The 17752-nt window shown below is 40.6% G+C and overlaps 1 protein-coding gene across 2 annotated transcripts in view; it reads left to right on the plus strand.

Annotated features, from left to right (window-relative positions):
• The first annotated feature begins 3604 nt into the window (after positions 1 to 3604).
• ZFYVE9 (zinc finger FYVE-type containing 9) overlaps positions 3605 to 17752 on the plus strand; it is a 91360-nt gene continuing 77212 nt past the window's right edge. The window contains exons 1-2 of one of the 2 annotated variants that reach the window (XM_087820432.1): positions 3605 to 3880; positions 14612 to 14724. The gene's annotated coding sequence lies outside the window, so the exon portion shown is untranslated. The remainder of the gene's footprint in view (positions 3881 to 14611; positions 14725 to 17752) is intronic. The other variant, XM_087820431.1, reaches the window with a different exon arrangement.

Genomic DNA, 17752 nt, shown 5'->3' on the forward strand with positions numbered 1-17752 from the left:
GGACTTACCTGTTTGGTAACAGGCTGTGAATTCTGGGTTTGACTCCTGACTTCGGTTGGTGATTGCAGAGGGGTGTGGGAAACCGTAGCTGGCAGCAGCAGGCTGGAGTCAGTTCTGGGCTGCAGGGCAATCTCCTGTTGAAGGGGAGTCTTACTTGAGACCTGAAAATTAAGACGAAAGGCCAAAAAAGTTACTAAGTGTGTGGGATGCACTGGCCAGATGCATATCAGGCTAAGACACAGTTTAGTACAGCTTAACATTCCCTGAAGTGTACCCTGTGCTGAAATTGGGTGTGGGGACACAGAGATAAATCAAATACTGAACCTTGCTCACAGGCTCACAATCTGATAGGTGAGACATACAAGTAAACAGATATTGAAAGGGCAGTGATGGGTACTTATAAATTGGGAAGCACAAGGATTATTGGGAGCATGGAAGAGGTTTTTTGTCTCCTTTTATGCAAACTTTTATACAGTATATAGTCTTGCACATAAATTTATTCATTCATCCCTTCTTTCTCTTTCTTTCCCTTCCTTCTTTTCATTTAGTGCATCTGTAATTTGTTGAGCATAAGCCCTAGACCAGAGATTTTCAACCTGTGTGCCACAAGAATTTTTAAAACATGTGATAGCTGACTATTTAGTCAGAGGCACTGACCTCTTTTCCTGTAGATTGTCAAATAAAAAAATGACCACAGCCAATACAACAATAGCTGTCTGGTGTGAACGAATCAAAGTTATACCTATTTTTTTTTTTTGTCAGATCAGCAAAAAATATATTTTTTGGTGTGCTACAGAATTTTAGTAATTAGTTATGTGTGCCATGAGATGAAAAAGGTTGAAAATGGGTGGCAGTGGAATTGAAGAGAAATTCAATAAAAGAAGTAGAATTTATCAGGCTTATTGACCAATTATCTAGGACAGAGACACAAGAATTAAGTATGACTCCTGTGCCATTTACCAAGCCAGGAAATGGGTATCTTTTTGGCCTGAATTGTTTTTTCCAGTTTTATTCAGGTATAATTGGTAAAAGTTCTGAATTTTAAGAACAAATTTTAAAGAGCAAAGGAAATTTTGTTTGGGGTGCTACAGCTTATATTCACTTGAAGAAACCATTCTTAGAGTACTAGCTTTCTATAGGATGGATGTATATGGTATAAAAATGAAAGTTGGGAGGGCTTACAGGTTGGGAGTAGAGATATTTTACAGTCACTGGATGGATAGTAGTGGAAATCAATGCAAAATTGAGAGTAGGTTAACCAAATCAATTGACCACAGGTCAAGGAAGATTTAAATGAAAAAAGAGATTTACAGAAGAGAAAAACAGATGAGAGACATTTCAGGACCAGAGAACAAACTGCATACAAAGCGTCAAAATGATGCAATAATCAGGCAGGTGGTAATGATGATAAGGGCGGCCTCTTTCAGGAACATAATTTGAATAGAAGGGAAGAAAGTGTGAAGCAAGAGGAAACTGGTCCTGGGAACAAATGAATCATCTTTGTGTAGTAGCCACACCCTGAGTAGCATGATTATTCCTACAAACGCAGATTTCCTGGTGGTAGTGAAGGAGGCTTGGAAAGCACAGTGATAATGTTAGGCTGTCAAACTGATCTAAGTTAAAGGGTCCATTTCTCTAGATTGAAAATTTTTAGCAACAGTAACTTACTCTTACAGCATGTTCTGAATATTGCAGAAAGGACAGTTAGGGCATCAAATGGGAAACCCAAAGCATCTCAGGGTTTACTTTCAGCTTTTCCTTAGATTGGATGCATTTCACATGTAAAATGATGGTAGTATAGTGCTTAATTCACAGAGTTGTGAGGATGAACCATAGTTTCCCTCTGAGCACCAGTTTATCGGGGTATAAAAAGGGTATGGTGATTTTTTTGGTAATGTGACTGAAAAGTAGGTGGTACAGGCACACTCAGTGTTGTACAGGAATAGCTTTCATTGATTGGAAGAGAGCTGTTAGGTTATATTATCTCTAAGGTGGCTGCTCAATTATTATTTGAAAGTTCCTGGAGACCTTATATAATTATCTCATTAAGATTTATTATTATTAGGACATAACCTCAGGTAAGGTGAAATTGCCTTTTAATTAAAAAAAGAAAAGAAAAATACACTGGTTCTACGCTGACATCTGCTGTGCAGCAGAATGTCATAGTATCCGGTGTATTAAGCTCTATCATTCTTCAGTGGAGGGATATTATATTAGTCCATTACTGAAATTTAGGGAAATTTTACCCAGACCAAGGATAATGAAGAATAATGCACCTATCTTTTAACAGAAATACACACACACACACACACACACATTGAGAGAGAAAGAACAAAAGCAGGTGGTAACAATCTTGATTCTAAGAAAGACTGAAACGGTGTTTTGGAACCAACATGAATTGAAACTAACATTTGAGTACCTTCTATCAACCAGTCCTTTACATAAATTATCTCCAGTCTTCATAACAACTAGCAAGGTAGGCATTAGAAAACTGAGGGTCAGAAATAAATAACTTGCCTAGGGTTATAAAGCTAAACATGACAGAGGCTGGAATCGGTAGTATCAGGATCTGTCTGCCACCAAAATCCCTGCTCATTTTACCATACTACTCTATGATAAAAGAATGTATTTGGAAAAATTTGGGACAAGGGGATCTGGAGAATTTCTCTTTCCCTACTTCCCCTCTGGCAGTTTTTTTGTTTCTTTTGTTTTTGGTTCTGATGTTTGCACCCTAGAGTTTGAGTGGGATTGAACATGGGGTATCTAAACAGAATAAATACAGCCCCCACTGTGTAACAATTTCTTTCCTTCACCTCACCTGGGACTTGGCGTTGGTGGGGAGGTTGCAGTGGTGGTGGTTCTGAAGGGTAGAGGTGGGGCTAGGGGAGGGGGTTCGGAAAGATGCATGGTTCTTTTCTTACCTTTAAATTGTTTATGAAATTCAGGACAACCAGTTGACTATTCTCTTCTCTTGCTCGAGACATTATATATTATGATGATGACGATGTTGGAGGTTTTAGGGGTTAAGGTTTGGTATCTGCAGGAAAATTTCTGTAATGATCTATCTGCACAGTAGGTCCAAAAAAAGTGAAGGTTAAAGACTGACTATTCCTTCATCAGTTTGGGGAGAGGGTTGTGTGGGTCAAAAGGTTGGTGCTGGGTCACTCTTCTTACACCCAGACAAACAGAAGGGATCCCCCTCGAATCAGGAGAGAGAAAAACGAGGAGATTCCCTCACACTCCTACTCTCAGGTGAGGGTCCGAGTGACAGGGACGTTCTTGTACCTCCTGGAGGGAAGGAAAGGGTGTAAAGGTGCTCGGGGGTCTGAAGGCCCGCGGTGGGCCGGTGGGCACCGCTGCAGATGGGGACCTGGGGGTTTCGGCCGCGCGGAGGCGGCGGCGCGGGCGGGCCGGAGGCCGCGGGCCCTGCTGGAGGCGCCCGCCCCGCCTGCCCAGCCCGCGCTCCCTGGCGTTCCCCGCCGCTCGGGCCGGAGCGGCCGCCGCAGTCCTCGCGTCGTAGCCGGGCGTGGAGTCCAGGGGGCGCTGTGGCCCAGCGACGCCGGCGGCAGGAGCGGCCAAGGCGACGCTGGAGGCTTCGCGGAGGATCCCCGCCAGCGGCACCTCGGTCGTCCCGCCGCAGCCTTGCGCCCCCGGCCCGGCTCAGCGGAGCTCCTCCGGGATCCGCGTGGCTGCGGCGGCCCAGGAGCTCGATGCGGCTCGGCGGGTGCTGGGCCTCAGCAGCAGCGGCGACCACAGCCCCTTCAGGAGAGGGAGGCTTCGCGGCGGCGCCCGGGGCTGCGCCGGTGCCCTTCGGAGGAGGCTGTGGGCTCGGGGACGACCCCCCCGGGCCATGCTGAGGCTACGGCGGCCGCCGCTCGAGGTGAGTGTGGCGCGGCGCGGCGCGGTCCTGGGCTCGCTGGCCTTCGGCCTCGGGGAGGGCCCTGGCGGCAGCCCTCCAGCCGGGCGGACGGGGAGTCCAGCCGCTGCGGCAGCCTCCCCCACCCCGCGGCTCCGGGGCCTGAGCCTTTCTCCCGGTGTCCCCCGGGAGGCTGGAGGCGCGTGAGGGGCGACTAGGCCCCGCGCCGCCGAGAAGCCCTCGCCCCGGCCTCGGTTCCGGCGCCGCCCGGTGTGTGGAGCTGGGGGCCGGCGGGGGCACTGGCACCCTTCGGCTTGGCCCCGGGCGGGGCGCAGCCTCTTCTCCCCGGCCCTGCACCTTCATCCCCCAGGGATGCACAGGACGCCTGTTTGCAAACAGCCTAGGCTTTTCCGCGCCGCGCACCGAGTCCCGCAGAGTCCCGGGGGGAAGGGCGGGAGGGCAGGGTGGGAATTGCAGTGCTGAAAGCGATGGGCCGCGAAAGCCCCTGGTCCCCCTGGAGTGTCATTTACGGATCTGGTGGATTGAAAAGAACCCTTTGCGTCTCATTTGAGGTGAAATTTCACCACCTGCCGGTAGCTCATCCTGCCTTCTTCTGTTACGTTTTGCCTCGCAGCGTGGTCTGCCTTGGAGAAAGCTCCATCCCAGCTTTGCGATGTTGCTAGAAACATGCTCACAATTATTTAAAAATACATATACGTATGTTTTTACAAAAGTCTGTTTCTCCTTCTCCCCCAGTGTTTTTAATGCCTCAGCCCTTGGCACAAAAATGTTCTACCTAAATAGATCCATAGAATGGATGACGAGAGGATTTTAAAAGTGTGCTAACTATCCCAGTAACAGATACCTGACGGAAATGGGACATATTCTAAATGTCAGAAGTTAAATGATTTGTGCTGGTATTAATGTAATAGAAAAGTTAGTGATTAGTGATTACACTCTGATACCTAAGTCAGGTTTATAGGTGTATGGTTGATAAATGCAGTTACAAGTTATTCTGTTTTCCTGTTATGTATGTGAAGGTTGTAGGATTGGTAAGTACTACTAAAACTTTTATAAACATGAAAAAAAAAATGCTTATTGTTGGACTTGGAAAGTACAGAGAAGTACCTTGTAGACTCTCCATAAATATTTAATAATGGGGGAAATGTCCCCCATAATCTCATACTTAGGACATTTTTATGGTCATTTAAAGTTTAAAATGGGTTTATACTGTTGGTGATTTTAATTTTTATTATTTATTTATTTTTTTAATCCTCACTCGAGGATATTTTTTCCATTGCTTTTCGGAGAGAGTGGAAGGGAATGAGAGAGTTAGAAACATTGATGTAAGAGAGACACATCGATTGGTTGCCTGCTGCACGCGCCCCGACCTGCGTTGGGATTGAGCCTGCAACCGAGGTACCTGCCCTTGGCCGTAATCCAACCCGGGACCCTTCAGTCCGAGGGCCGTGGCTCAAACCACTGAACCAAACTGTCTAGGGTTGTTGGTGATTTTTAAATTATTATCCCTGCATATTAGGTTCAAAGTTAAAAGACTCTTCTGTTTTACTGTTTAACATACAGTCATTTGTATAAGACCTATAAGAATGTTTTACTAAATTCTATTGCAATCATAGTTGAATTCATCAATTAAAACAGAATAACCTGGGTAGCTACTTAAAAGACCCCTGACTTACCACCTGGGCAGCATGAGAGGCTCCTGAGGTCTGTGGAGGTTTGGTGTAGTAAATGTTTTTGAGGACCTGTCCTGTTACATCCAGTAGTCGTATATTGTTTTTGTAAGGTTTTGCTTAAATATTTGTGATTGTAAAAAATTGGCTTGATGAAAAAAACTTTTTGAATATTAAATTATGTTTTTAAAAGTCCGATCTAGTTTTTCTCAGTGTATCCCTAAAGACTACCAACATTAGAATCAGCTGAAGGTGCTTATTAAAATATGCAGATCCTGGCCCCTTAAATCAGAATTTCTAGGGCCCTGGCCTGGTAGCTCAGTTTGTTAGAGCGTCCTCTGGATATGCCAACGTTGTGGGTTCTATTCCAGGTCAGGGCACATACAAGAATCAACCAATGAATGTACAAGTAAGTGGAACAACAAATCAGTCTCTTTGTCTGTCTCTCTCTCCCCCCCTCCCCTCCCTTCCCCTCCCCTCTTTCTGTCTCTAAAATCAATTTTTAAAAAAAAGGAATTTCTAGGGATGATGATAGCCCACAGATCTTCATTCTTATCAAGCTCCCCTATTCTTAGTCCTAACACAGTTTGAGAAATCACTGATATAATAAGTTTAAAGTTAACTAACCTTGGCAAGCTGAATTAAAGTATGATATCTGTTTTCTAGTTAAGCTATCAATCAATCTTAAGTGGCAACATAGTCATTTCTTATATGACTACAGATAATGGTGTTTTAATCTTAGAAAAATATTTCTAGGGACAGCTGATTTAGTCAACAGACATTTGAGAGCCTTTTGTGGTAGCCATGTTGTTATAAAAGGATACCTGGCCATTTACCTTGGTACTTGTCTCCTTGGATCTCACTGTTGTTGTCTGTAAAATGCAGATAGTTATACTTATCTTGCAAGACTTTTAGGGTAAATATATCTGAAAAATTTTGTAACCTGTAATAGATAGTTATAACATTTTAGCTATTAATTTTAAGTGCCAGGTGCCTTCTTCGGTGTTCTGGGAAACACAATAATGACCAAGTTCTGCTAGCAGCTAGCTGATTGTGGAATAAGGACATACTTAGTTAACTGTTACAAGGCAGGGCCAGACAAGTGTAATTGAGTGGAACATGCTAGACCTCTTTTTAAGGCTTCTATGTTTAATTCAGTAGCTTGCCTTTAAGAATATTAATAATTTTTGTATATGATCTTCCTTCCTCTTCCGATTCCTGATTCAGTGTTTTACACTTTAAGAAGGTAATTGTATATGTTGCCTGGTAAGTGATAGTTTTATATTAACTCCTTTAGAAAGACAGAATGAGTAGAAATAATCCCATTTCTTACTCTGTTGCTAAGTTACCACTGTTCATTTCATTCAGTAAACTTTTATTTGGTATCTGTTACGTGCTTGACAGAGATTAGTTGCAAAGGCACAATTTAAGCTTCAATTTTATCTTCCACAAAATGAAGCTGATAATACCCATCTTATAGGATTATTGTAAGGATTAAATGATATAATGTGTAAGTTAAAGCTATGATTCAGTCCCAGCATTCCCGGTAAGTCATTGTTACTCTGTCCGTAAAATGCAGGATTTAAAAAAAATCCTCGCCCAAGAATATTTTTTCCATTGATTTTTTTTAGAGTGTGGAAGGGAGGGAGGGAAGAATAGAGAGAGAGAGACATCAATTGGTTGCTTTACGAACAGCGTCCTGACTGGGGCCTGGGATCAAGCCTGCAACTCAGGTATGTGCCCTTGACCAGGAATCAAACTGGAGACCCTAAATGTGCAGGCCAAGGCTCTAAACACTGAGCCACATTGGCCAGGGCAGAAAATATACTTCTTGTTTACTTTTCATTGAAAGAGCTTGAAAGATCGTTATTTTATTTATACAGTTTACTAAGAAAATCATTGTGATCAATTTTAAAGTATTAGAGATTGCTAAATTAAGGTGTCAGTAGTTAATATTTTAATTGTGTAGTTTGTAGACTACCTTATACTTCATAATACTCAATATATTTTATTTAAGAAAATAACTTGGAAATGCTATTTATAAAATATTTCCTATTATACAAATTAAGTATATTTAAAAATTTTTTCTTTTGAATTATTGTTAACAGCCCATTTACAGAACTGAACTATTGGAAAAATTAGAAAAGTATGTAATGTTTTATACTTATGAAATACTTTTTGAGAACCTTTAATAGAATAAGGTAAAGATGAGGAAATGTCTATGGACATGTTGAAATCAAGTAAAGACACTGAATTTATATTGGGTAAGGGAAAGGAGAACTGAATGAATGTTAAATGGGGATCTTGAGGCATTTAGAATTTTATATTACAGAACTATTTTTAAAATCTTAATTTTTTTCTGTCAGTTGTCTTTTAGTTTAAAATCTATATGTTTGTTTATTTAAGTTTAAAACATACCTTTTTGGACCTAGGCTTTTTTTTTTTTTAATATGTCTTTGTTGATTTCAGAGACAGGAAGGGAAAGGGAGAGAGAGAGATAGAAACATGAGTGATTTGAGTCATTGTTTGGCTGCCTCCTGCACGGCCCCTACAGGGGATTGAGCCCACAACCTGGGCATGTGCCCTGACTGGGAATTGAACCGGGGACTTCTTGGTTCATGGGTTGACACTCAGCCACTGAGCCACACCAGCTGGGCAGTTTTGTTGCATTTTTAAAAAATACAGAAGTAGTAAATCCATGTCCTAGATTTAAAAAAAATTAAGTTTAAATGGAAATTTATTACCTTTCGAAGGAAGGAGCCTCAGGAAGTAAGATTGAATAAAATGCTAAGATGAGTCTAGAATTTTTCATAAATTAGGGAAAGTTTGGGTATGTTCAGCCTTGGGTTCTTCTGGCAGTTTGAAATGAATGAACTGAATAGAGGCTGTAAAATGTGAAGTGAAGAATTACATATATTTCAATTAAATTTAGAATATTAGGAAAGGCTCTATTATTTTTGTAACGGCTTTACTGAGATATAATTCACATACCATACAATTTACCCATTTAAAGTATATAATTCAATGGCTGTTAGTCATTGAATTGTGCAGACATCATCACTATCTAATTTTAGACATTTTCATCACTCTAAAAAGAAACCCATACCCATTAGCAGTCAGTCCTCATAGCCCCCAATCTTCCCAGCCCTAAGCAACCACTAATGTACTTGCTGCCTCTGTGGATTTGCATATCTATTCTGGACATTTCATATAAATGGAATCACACAATATGTTACTGGCTTCTTTTGCTTAGCATAATGTTTTCAGGGTTCGTCCATGTTGCAGCATGTATCAGGATTTCATTTCTTTTTTCTTTTTTTTTTTAATCCTCACCCGAGGATATTTTTCCATTGATTTTTAGAGAGAATGGAAGGGAGGGAGAACGAGGAGAGAGAGAGAGAGAAAGAGAGAGAGAGACACACACATCAGTGTAAGAGAGACACATTGATGGGCCACCCGCATGTGCCCCAACTAGGGCCAGGGATCGAGCCTGCAACCAAGGTACCCGCCCTTAACTGGGAATCGCACCCACGACCCTTGGGTCCGTAGGCCAACACTCCAACCACTGAGCCAAACTGGCCAGGGCCATTTCTTTTTATTGTCAAATAATATTCCATTGTATGGATGTAACACATTTTATTTATCCATTTGCCACAATCATCATTCATAACCAGAACTCGATGGAACTGGTTAACCATTTTGGGTGGTGATGGGAATAGTGGTGTGGAGGCTTTAACTATGAAAGGTTGTATTCTAAGAATATTGCGAATATTGCCTAACAAAAGGCAATTATAAGCCTTAGTTTTAGTTTTCTTTTAACTGCTAAAACATTTCTAAAACATTGGAGTCCAGTTGCATATTTAGCTATTAACATTTCTAAGCATTCAGGACTGACAGATTTTAACGATTGCCGTTACCTCTCCATGATGTGTAATTCTGTATATGTACAGATTAGTCATTGCTCTTTATTCTTATATGTAGTATGGTTCCTATTGTTTGTTTCCAGTCAAGATATTAAAGCTTTTCTGTGAAGTTTTTGTATGGCATAGTCAGAGTCAGCTATAATGACTTGCTAATGTTTCTAAAGTTATTTCAAAATAGTAAATACTGCAGGGAACCCATGTTTGAGTTAAACTGTAAGTTTTGGACCTTCTTCTACATACAGTGGATCACCCACAGTATTTTCCCACTAGATTTGATCACTTTTAGATCCTTAATGGTAACTTTGAACTGACTGAACTGAAAGGCTTCCACTGATTTGTTTTATAGTCTCCTAGTTGCTTTGGATACTGTAATTTCTATATAAAGTAAAAAAAAACCCCCAGCAGTTCTGGAGTCTTTGTGCTGTGTTTAATGAAAAGGTATGCATTTCTATTTGTAATGTAGTTCTTTTCTACCTCTCATGATTAAGTTTTGGTAGTATCTGCTAGAATTCCTTTTATTAAAATGAATAAAGAGTAAATGGTACATATTTTTTATTATTTCAAAGTACAGCAGAGCCTATCTGAAAATTCTCTATTAAAATAAAAAGCAAGCAGGATAAAAATTTTTTGAAGACATTCTGTCAGAGTTTATGTAAACTCTAGTCACCATTTTTTGTTTTCAATTGAACATGAAAGACACCCCCTAAAAAATAATTGAAGTAAAACACTTTGAGAAAAACCTTAAAACTTCAAAATACATCATCCGACCTTTTTGCCATTCTGGTGATATAACAACTGCCCAGAGGGGGGCCCCCCCAGTTAGTAGCTGATGTAAATTGTTTTTGAGGTTATTATGAGGTCACTCTTAGAAGTTTCTGCTCAATGTCTAAAAAATAGGATTGAAATTCTTTAATATAGCACAGCCTGTTATGATTTGGTTCCAGCATTCCTCCTATTTCTGCATGCCCCACTATCCAGTCTTTCCAAGATTCCAGGTTTATGAAGTTTTCCTTGATTTCTTTGACCTTGGATTACTTGTATAATATAAAAGCTTTGTCAACAGTGTGCCACCTTCTGCTAGGTGTGTCATGTATGCTATTTCTAATTCTTAAAATGACCCTATAATATCCATAGTGTTATGCCTGTTTTACAGCTGAAAGAACTGAAAGACTTGGAGAGTTTTGATTTTACTAAGCCCACATCTGTGATTCAAACCATGTATCTCTGACTATAAAGTCCACATTCTTTTTCATCATGTGAGCCTCCCCATGTGTTCTGTATTTGTTTTATTTTAGGATTTTCCATAGTGCTTGAGGAAGTACTCATATTAGGAGAGCATAAATTTAATTGATTGACTTTGGTGGATATTTGCCTTGGAAGTGTACTACTAGCATGTAGCATTTTGTATAAGAAAAAGGTGTGTGTGTGTGTGTGTGTGTGTGTGTATGTGTGTGTGTTTTAGAAACTTCAGCTTCCATGTACTGGTTTTTTTTTTTTAGAAATTTTGCTGTGGTAAAATACATCATATATTGGTATTTTTGAAGTAGATAAAAATGCCTGCTTTGCTGTTACTAGAAAAATGTAATAACTGATCTCTGGACCTCATTTCTTTTTTTCTTTTTTTAAAGTATATCTTTATTGATTTCAGAGAGAGGACAGGAGGGGGGAGAGAGAGAGAGATAGAAACATCAGTGATGAGAGAATCATTGATCGAGCCCGCAACCTGGGCATGTGCCCTGACCGGGAATCGAACCCCAATCGCCTGGATCCTAGGTCAACGCTCAACCGCTGAGCCACGCCCGGCCAGGCCCTCATTTCTCTGATCTGAAAATGAGTGGTGGACTAGATGTTTAAAGCCCCTTTCCACATTTAGTATTCTATTCAGTGTTTCTAAAGAACTGAGTGAAAAGATAGATGACATGTAGACAACTCTAGGCAATGGTGAGAGTCATTAATGAAGTAACAGAATGGGGGCTGGGGGTGGGTAGGGTGGTAGCAGTGAGCTCTGGGTGGTGGCTAAGGAAGACAGGAGAACCAAGACCAAACAAAGGATTGTAATCTATATAAAAGTTTTTCCTGCCCTGGCCAGTGTTGCTCAGTGGTTAAAGCACTGAAACGTCATGGGCTCAATTTTCGGTCAAGAGCACGTACCTGGGTTGCTGCCCCGTCCCAGCGTGTGCGGGAGGTAACCAATTGATGTGGCTCTCACATCAGTGTTCCTCTCTCTCTTTCTCTCTCTCTCCCCCTTCCCCCCCCCAGTCCTTCCCTTTCACTCTCTAAAAATCACTGGAAAAAATATCCTCTGGTGAGGAATAAAAAAAAGTTTTTCCTGTAATAAAGGAAATACATTTCTGAATAAAAACATGGACATTCTGGAAATTAGCTGGATGAATAGATTGAGACTGAGGCCTCTTCTTTCTCTACCTATGAGCCTCTTCTGCCCTTTTTTGTGATAGTGTGTATGTTTGAGAAAAAAACACATGTAGAACTGTGTAATATGAAAAAACCAGGTCACCAGTAGCATACTTGGAATAAAGCTTTTATATTGCTCAGAAAGTGAGAATTCAGTTTAAAATGGGGGCCAATTATTGTAGATCTTCACAGTTTGTTGATAAAGCAAAGGAGGACATGTTTTACTTTCAAAAAGCATGAGACGAAGTTTATTGGGAAAACTTTTACATAGTCTTACCGCCCTCAAGGTTTTGGAGATGCTAATATTAACATATAGATAGACAGATGATGTCTTTACTAGCTGGAAAATTGTTAAACAGCTAGAAAATTATCCTTGTTAGCTTCTTCTGGAGTCCTTGCATCAGTGAATCTTAACTTTGGGAAGAAATCATTCGACATCAGGAGCAAGGAAGTGTTCTTTAATCAAATAACTTTGGGTTTTTCAGCATGCTACTGTATCCCTTAGGTAGAGATTTGCAAATACTTATTAGTATTTTTTAAATGGAGGAGTAAGAGTAAAGAAACTTGTTTAACTTTGTTCAGCAGTATATTACCCAAACTTACTGGCTGTCGAACCCTTTACCTCCCACATAACACTTAGTACCTTTTACTGATGTAGGTCAACTTTTATCTGTTTTGTAAAGCCTCACCCTTAGGTGATAGGTCCTGCTTGCTTCCTGAAGGACCTCATTCTGTTGTTGGTTACTGCTAATTATTAGAAAATAGCTTTTATATTTAGCCAAAAATCTGCTTTTCTTTCATATCTAAACTTTTGTTGTCTCTCTCTCTCTCTAAAATTATACAGAATAATTACTCTCATCTTAATATTTGAAGATGACAAGATAATTATCTTGTTTTCCCTAATATAGTGACTAAAGCGTAGACTTTGGAGTCAGACTGCCTGGGCTCAGATTTTAATTCCATTGCTTTTACTGTGTGATCTTGGGCAAGTTAATTAACTTTTCTGTGCCTCAGTTTTATCATCTGTAAAATGTGAATAACAATTCTACTTTGGTGGGTTAAATGAGATGACTCATAAAGAGTTAATTGCATAATGTGTTGCTTTAGGTCCCCTGGGAAGCAGCACATTAGAAGTGCAAGAGATTTTGTATTGATAGAATGGAATGCCTGTGAGAGAAAAGGGAGAGGAAGCCCAGTTGACTAAAGGGAGCCTCAGTCTGTGATATAGATCTGAAAGAAAAAAAATCTCAATCAACCCAGCAGGCAGCTCCAGAGCAAAAATTGCCTGTTAGAGGAGTCCTGCTTGGGAAGAATGGCCAGGTTCTAGTACACCCACCATGTTTATTGGCTAGAGCTGCTCCAAAAGAGTATGGCCTGGACTGGAAGACTGAGATGAATTCTGAACATGCTGTAGCTGGAAGTTGTTAGCTAACTACTGCTTGCACCCAAATGCAAGTTCTTTTTTGAAGGGAGATCCAAGTGACCGCCATAGTCCACTTCCTGTTCTTCACCGATGTGTCTTCCCAAACATTTTCTGAGAGCAACTCTCCAGGATTCCATAGACCTCTCTTCCTGATGGGAAACTTAGAAGTAGGTTAGTGAGATAGGCTTTGGCCCCCATCTCTCTGGTCATGGCTACTACTTGGTTGAGCTTGCAGTAGTGTTAATCATTCTCAAGGATCCAGCTGGTTTCTGCAGAGGCCAGAATGGTGAATTAAACATATGAAAGGTACCACTATCCCTCCATCTTTGAGATCCTTAAGGGTAGCACTAATCTCTGCCATTCCTTTTACCTTCACCCACTACACAATACTGTTTTGGACTTACTATTTTGGCCAGGAAGTAAAGAGACACCGGGTTTCACTTGGCCTTTTCCCTATGATAGCACTTATTTCACGGGTCAAGGACCCAGGGTGGGGTTATCCCAACCACCAAGTATGCCAGTCTCATTTATATATTCAGGGACTGGGGAAATGACTGGTGAGTGGGTCTCTGGACCAGTGGATCCACTGTAAGCTAGACGTTGGCCAGGACTCCATTTATTGCTTAGTTCCTGCATTCTTTCCCTTGTAGTAGGGCCATAATGATGTTCCAGTCACCAGATAAGTGTCATCTCAGATTCTGTGACCAATAGTTTTTCAAATGTCTGGGTAATTTCCTTTTCCACTATACAGTCATCCGAGTAAATAGCCATAGGTTCTTTTGGGGAAGAACTTGGGGAAATCATTTTATTTATATATATATGTGTATGTATGTGTATGTGTGTGTGTATATATGTGTGTGTATGTATACATATACACACACATACATAAATAAATAGTGTTGCAGGGTCCTTACACCCAGGAACCTAGCCATCTCTTTGTCAGTGGGTCTGGATCTGAACACTGGCTCAGGTTCAGGATTAAGCAAGGGATAGTAGCTTTTTATTGAGGCAGCCACTCTCAGCCTTGTGCTTATCCATTCTTGCCTTGTGTTGATTGTATATATTAAACAGCACTATTGTCTGCCTGTTTTGCTCTAATGTTAACCCTTAGTAACATTAGTTAGTGGAAGTGGGAGGCATATCCTGAGAAGAGCTCTTGTTGCCTTGTAGGCAAGAGGTCTCTGAAGAGTGGGAAGGCTAATGTCATCCCTGCAATCTCTGAGGGGTCAGAGAATAAAAATCTTGGGGGGCAACCATCCTAGATGTCCCTATTTCATCTAACAGGCTTCCATGTTTTCTAAACCAGGACCAGGACCTTGGCATAACAGATCTGCCTTGGCTGAGCATTCAGTCATCTTTGAAGCATTGCAGTCTTTAACTATCCTGACTTCGGTCTTCATCTTTTCCTGTTCTCCCACTGTAAGTAATCAAGACCTTTGTGAGCCACTGGAGAGCTCTGTGGCCTTCATACTTAGTTTCCATTTGTTTGTTTGCTGCCTCCTCTAGGGAGTCACTGCAACACAACAGCCAGCCTATTCCATTGTTCTTGTATGCATTGTTCCCTTCACACTTTTCAAATATCAGAATCATTACTATATTCACAGTGTTCCTCCATGGGAACATTCTCCCAAGAAAGTTTTAGCATTTGGGCCACCAGCTTGTGCCAGGGACAGTCCATGCTTCACATTCCACCCAGAGTGAGATTCTCCTTGCCAGTTGGATAGTAAGTGATCTAGTTTCCAAACTCCATCTTACCTTCTGCTTTCTCAGTTCACTTCTGGTACCAACTGTGCCAATTTAAGTTCTTCTGGAAGCAGATTCCAAGACAGTTAGAAATGCAAGAAGTATATGGGAGAGGGGGAGGACTCGTATGAAAAGAAAGGTGGGAGGAAACAGAATGGGCAGGGAGAGTCTCAGACCTAGTGAGGACTCCAGAGCAAAAATTCTTCATTAGAGGAGTCCTGCATTTGACAGAAATGGCCTTGTGTTAGTACTGGTGCTGTGATCAGTCATTGGCTAAGGCTGCCCAGGAAGAGGGTGATCTCAACTTTATAGCTAGGGATCCTGAAGGGACTGTAGCTGGAAGCTGTGAGCTAACTGCATACCTAGCAGTTGAATAGCTGATACAAGGAGTATGCCTCCATGACTGTCACATATAAGTGCTAAGTAAATGTTAGGTGTTACTATAATTATCTACAGATTAAATTTTCCTAAGTTGCTTTTATTCTTTATAAGTAAAAACTTCTAGACATCTTACTTCCTTGGTTATTTTCTGTTGAAAATGTTTCTTAAGATGTGAAATGAATCTTACGCTTGGAACTAGAGCTAAAAACAGTATTTCAAGTGTGGTCTGGCACCTAGTAGGTGGTCAGTGAATGTTGGTTGAGATGAACTGTGCCATTGATCTATACAGCCTGCAGCATATAATTCCCTGCCTCCCTAATTTGGACGTTTCTAATAGTGCAGCTTGAGATTACATTAGCTTGTTTCCTGATGGCTTTCTTTCTATAACAGATCATTTAATAGTTTAGGTCTTTTTTAACACAAATGTAGAACCATATATTGCTATAAAGCATTATGTTAGATTTAATTTATTCTAATTTAATTCGATCTTCTGAGTACTGATTCTTTGATCTAGCAGATCCAGTTGTCACACTTTTCTTCATATCATACTACACATTTCATCATTGTGCCACAAATGCTCACATCCAAGTTATTAATAAAAATGTTGAACAGAATAGGATTAAGAATCAAGCTCCAGACTGTGCCATTCAGATTGATAAGTATTTATGGTCAATACTATTTAGAATTCATTAACCATATTGTTATATGACCCACATTTTTACATTTGTCCATTAAAAGATAGTGAGAGACTTTGTTAAATACAGACCTTGCAGAAATTCAGCAGACCAATGCTAGTTCCTTAGGCAAAAAAAGGAAATGAAGTGAATCAATTTGGCCACGGAAAACCACTGCTTTTCTAAGTGCTTGCTTTTTTTTTTTTTTTAATTTGGGGGGGGAGGGAGAAAGAAAGAAACAGTGATGTGAGAGAGAAACATTGATCGATTATCTCCCACACGCACCCCAACCGGGGATCGAACCTGCAACCTAGGCATGTGCCCTGACTGGGAAACGAACCCGCAACCCTTTGGTGCAGGGGACAGCGCTCCATCCAGCTGAGCTACCCGGTCAGGGCAGTGCTTACTTTTGACTTTTATTTACCAGAAATCAGCTACATGACCTTGGTAAAGTCACTCAGCCTTTCAGGACTTCACATTCCTGAAATAATATGATTGGCAAATTCATAGAGACAGAAAGTAGAACAGTGGTTACCAGGACTGGAGGGAAGGATTAATGGGGAATTAGTGTTTAATGGATATAAATCTCAGTTTGGAAAGATGAAAAAGTTCTGGAGATGGATGGAGATGATTGTACAATGTGAATATATTTAATGCTACTGAACTATACACTTAAAGAACCGATATCAAACTTAATGAAACACTAAATAATTTGCATTAAAGTCAGAAAGAAAATAAAATGTCCATTGTCACCACTTTTAGAGGAACTAGCAATATAATTAGACAAAGGAAAGAAATAAGAGACATCACTGGGGGGAAAAAGGACAAGGACTTAGTAGAGGGGCCCCATTGATCTCCTTTGATTGTGTATTAGAGAAATAAAAGTCCCACTGGAAGGATTATGGGAGCCCGGAACAGTCTGCTTAGGAGGGTGTTGTATGTGTGCCTGTGTATACAGATACATATGCATGTGTGGAAGGAAACAATAAATCAGTTGAACACGAAAAAAATTTTGAATTAGATCAGTGGGGTCTACAAATCACTATTGAGAATAAGTAAAGGTAAGACAGAAGGCGAATTCATGGGGTATGTGGATCTACACTGACCTTCTGGCTACTAATTCCAATCAGAGCACTTACTTTTCTGTGTACTGTTGTTAGGGTTCTGCTGCTAATAGTACTACATTGATCTTGAACCCTGTGGATTCTTACAAAGAAAAGCTTAATATTTCAGGTTTAGTTCAATAGGTAATAGCCAGCATAGTTCCTAGACCATAGTAGTATGGTTGAGATTATAAGAAGAATCATTGAAGAGACAGATATAAAAATAATATTAAACTTAGTTGTCTCCTAGGCTATGCTATCAACTATTGGAGGGCTGAAAGTATATCTTATATTTTACCTTTCTCCTCTACTTTGATTCCCCTTCTGCTACTTGTGCTCTCTTTTGAACTCCCTCTTTTCTTTGAAGTAAAGATCATGTTCCGTGGAAAAAGTGGCTAGTTGAGTTCACGTATCAAAGAGTGTAAAGTGCTTTTTTGAGACAACCATCACACTTTGGTATGCAGCACAAGTGCCTTATTCGTACTTCCCATTTTGTCACAGAATATTAAAAAGACATTGGCTCAAGCGTTGAGATTTAGTAAAATT

The sequence above is a fragment of the Miniopterus natalensis genome, chromosome 9 (genome assembly GCF_054644295.1).
Source record: "Miniopterus natalensis isolate mMinNat1 chromosome 9, mMinNat1.hap1, whole genome shotgun sequence".
Taxonomy (NCBI): Eukaryota; Metazoa; Chordata; class Mammalia; order Chiroptera; family Miniopteridae; genus Miniopterus; species Miniopterus natalensis.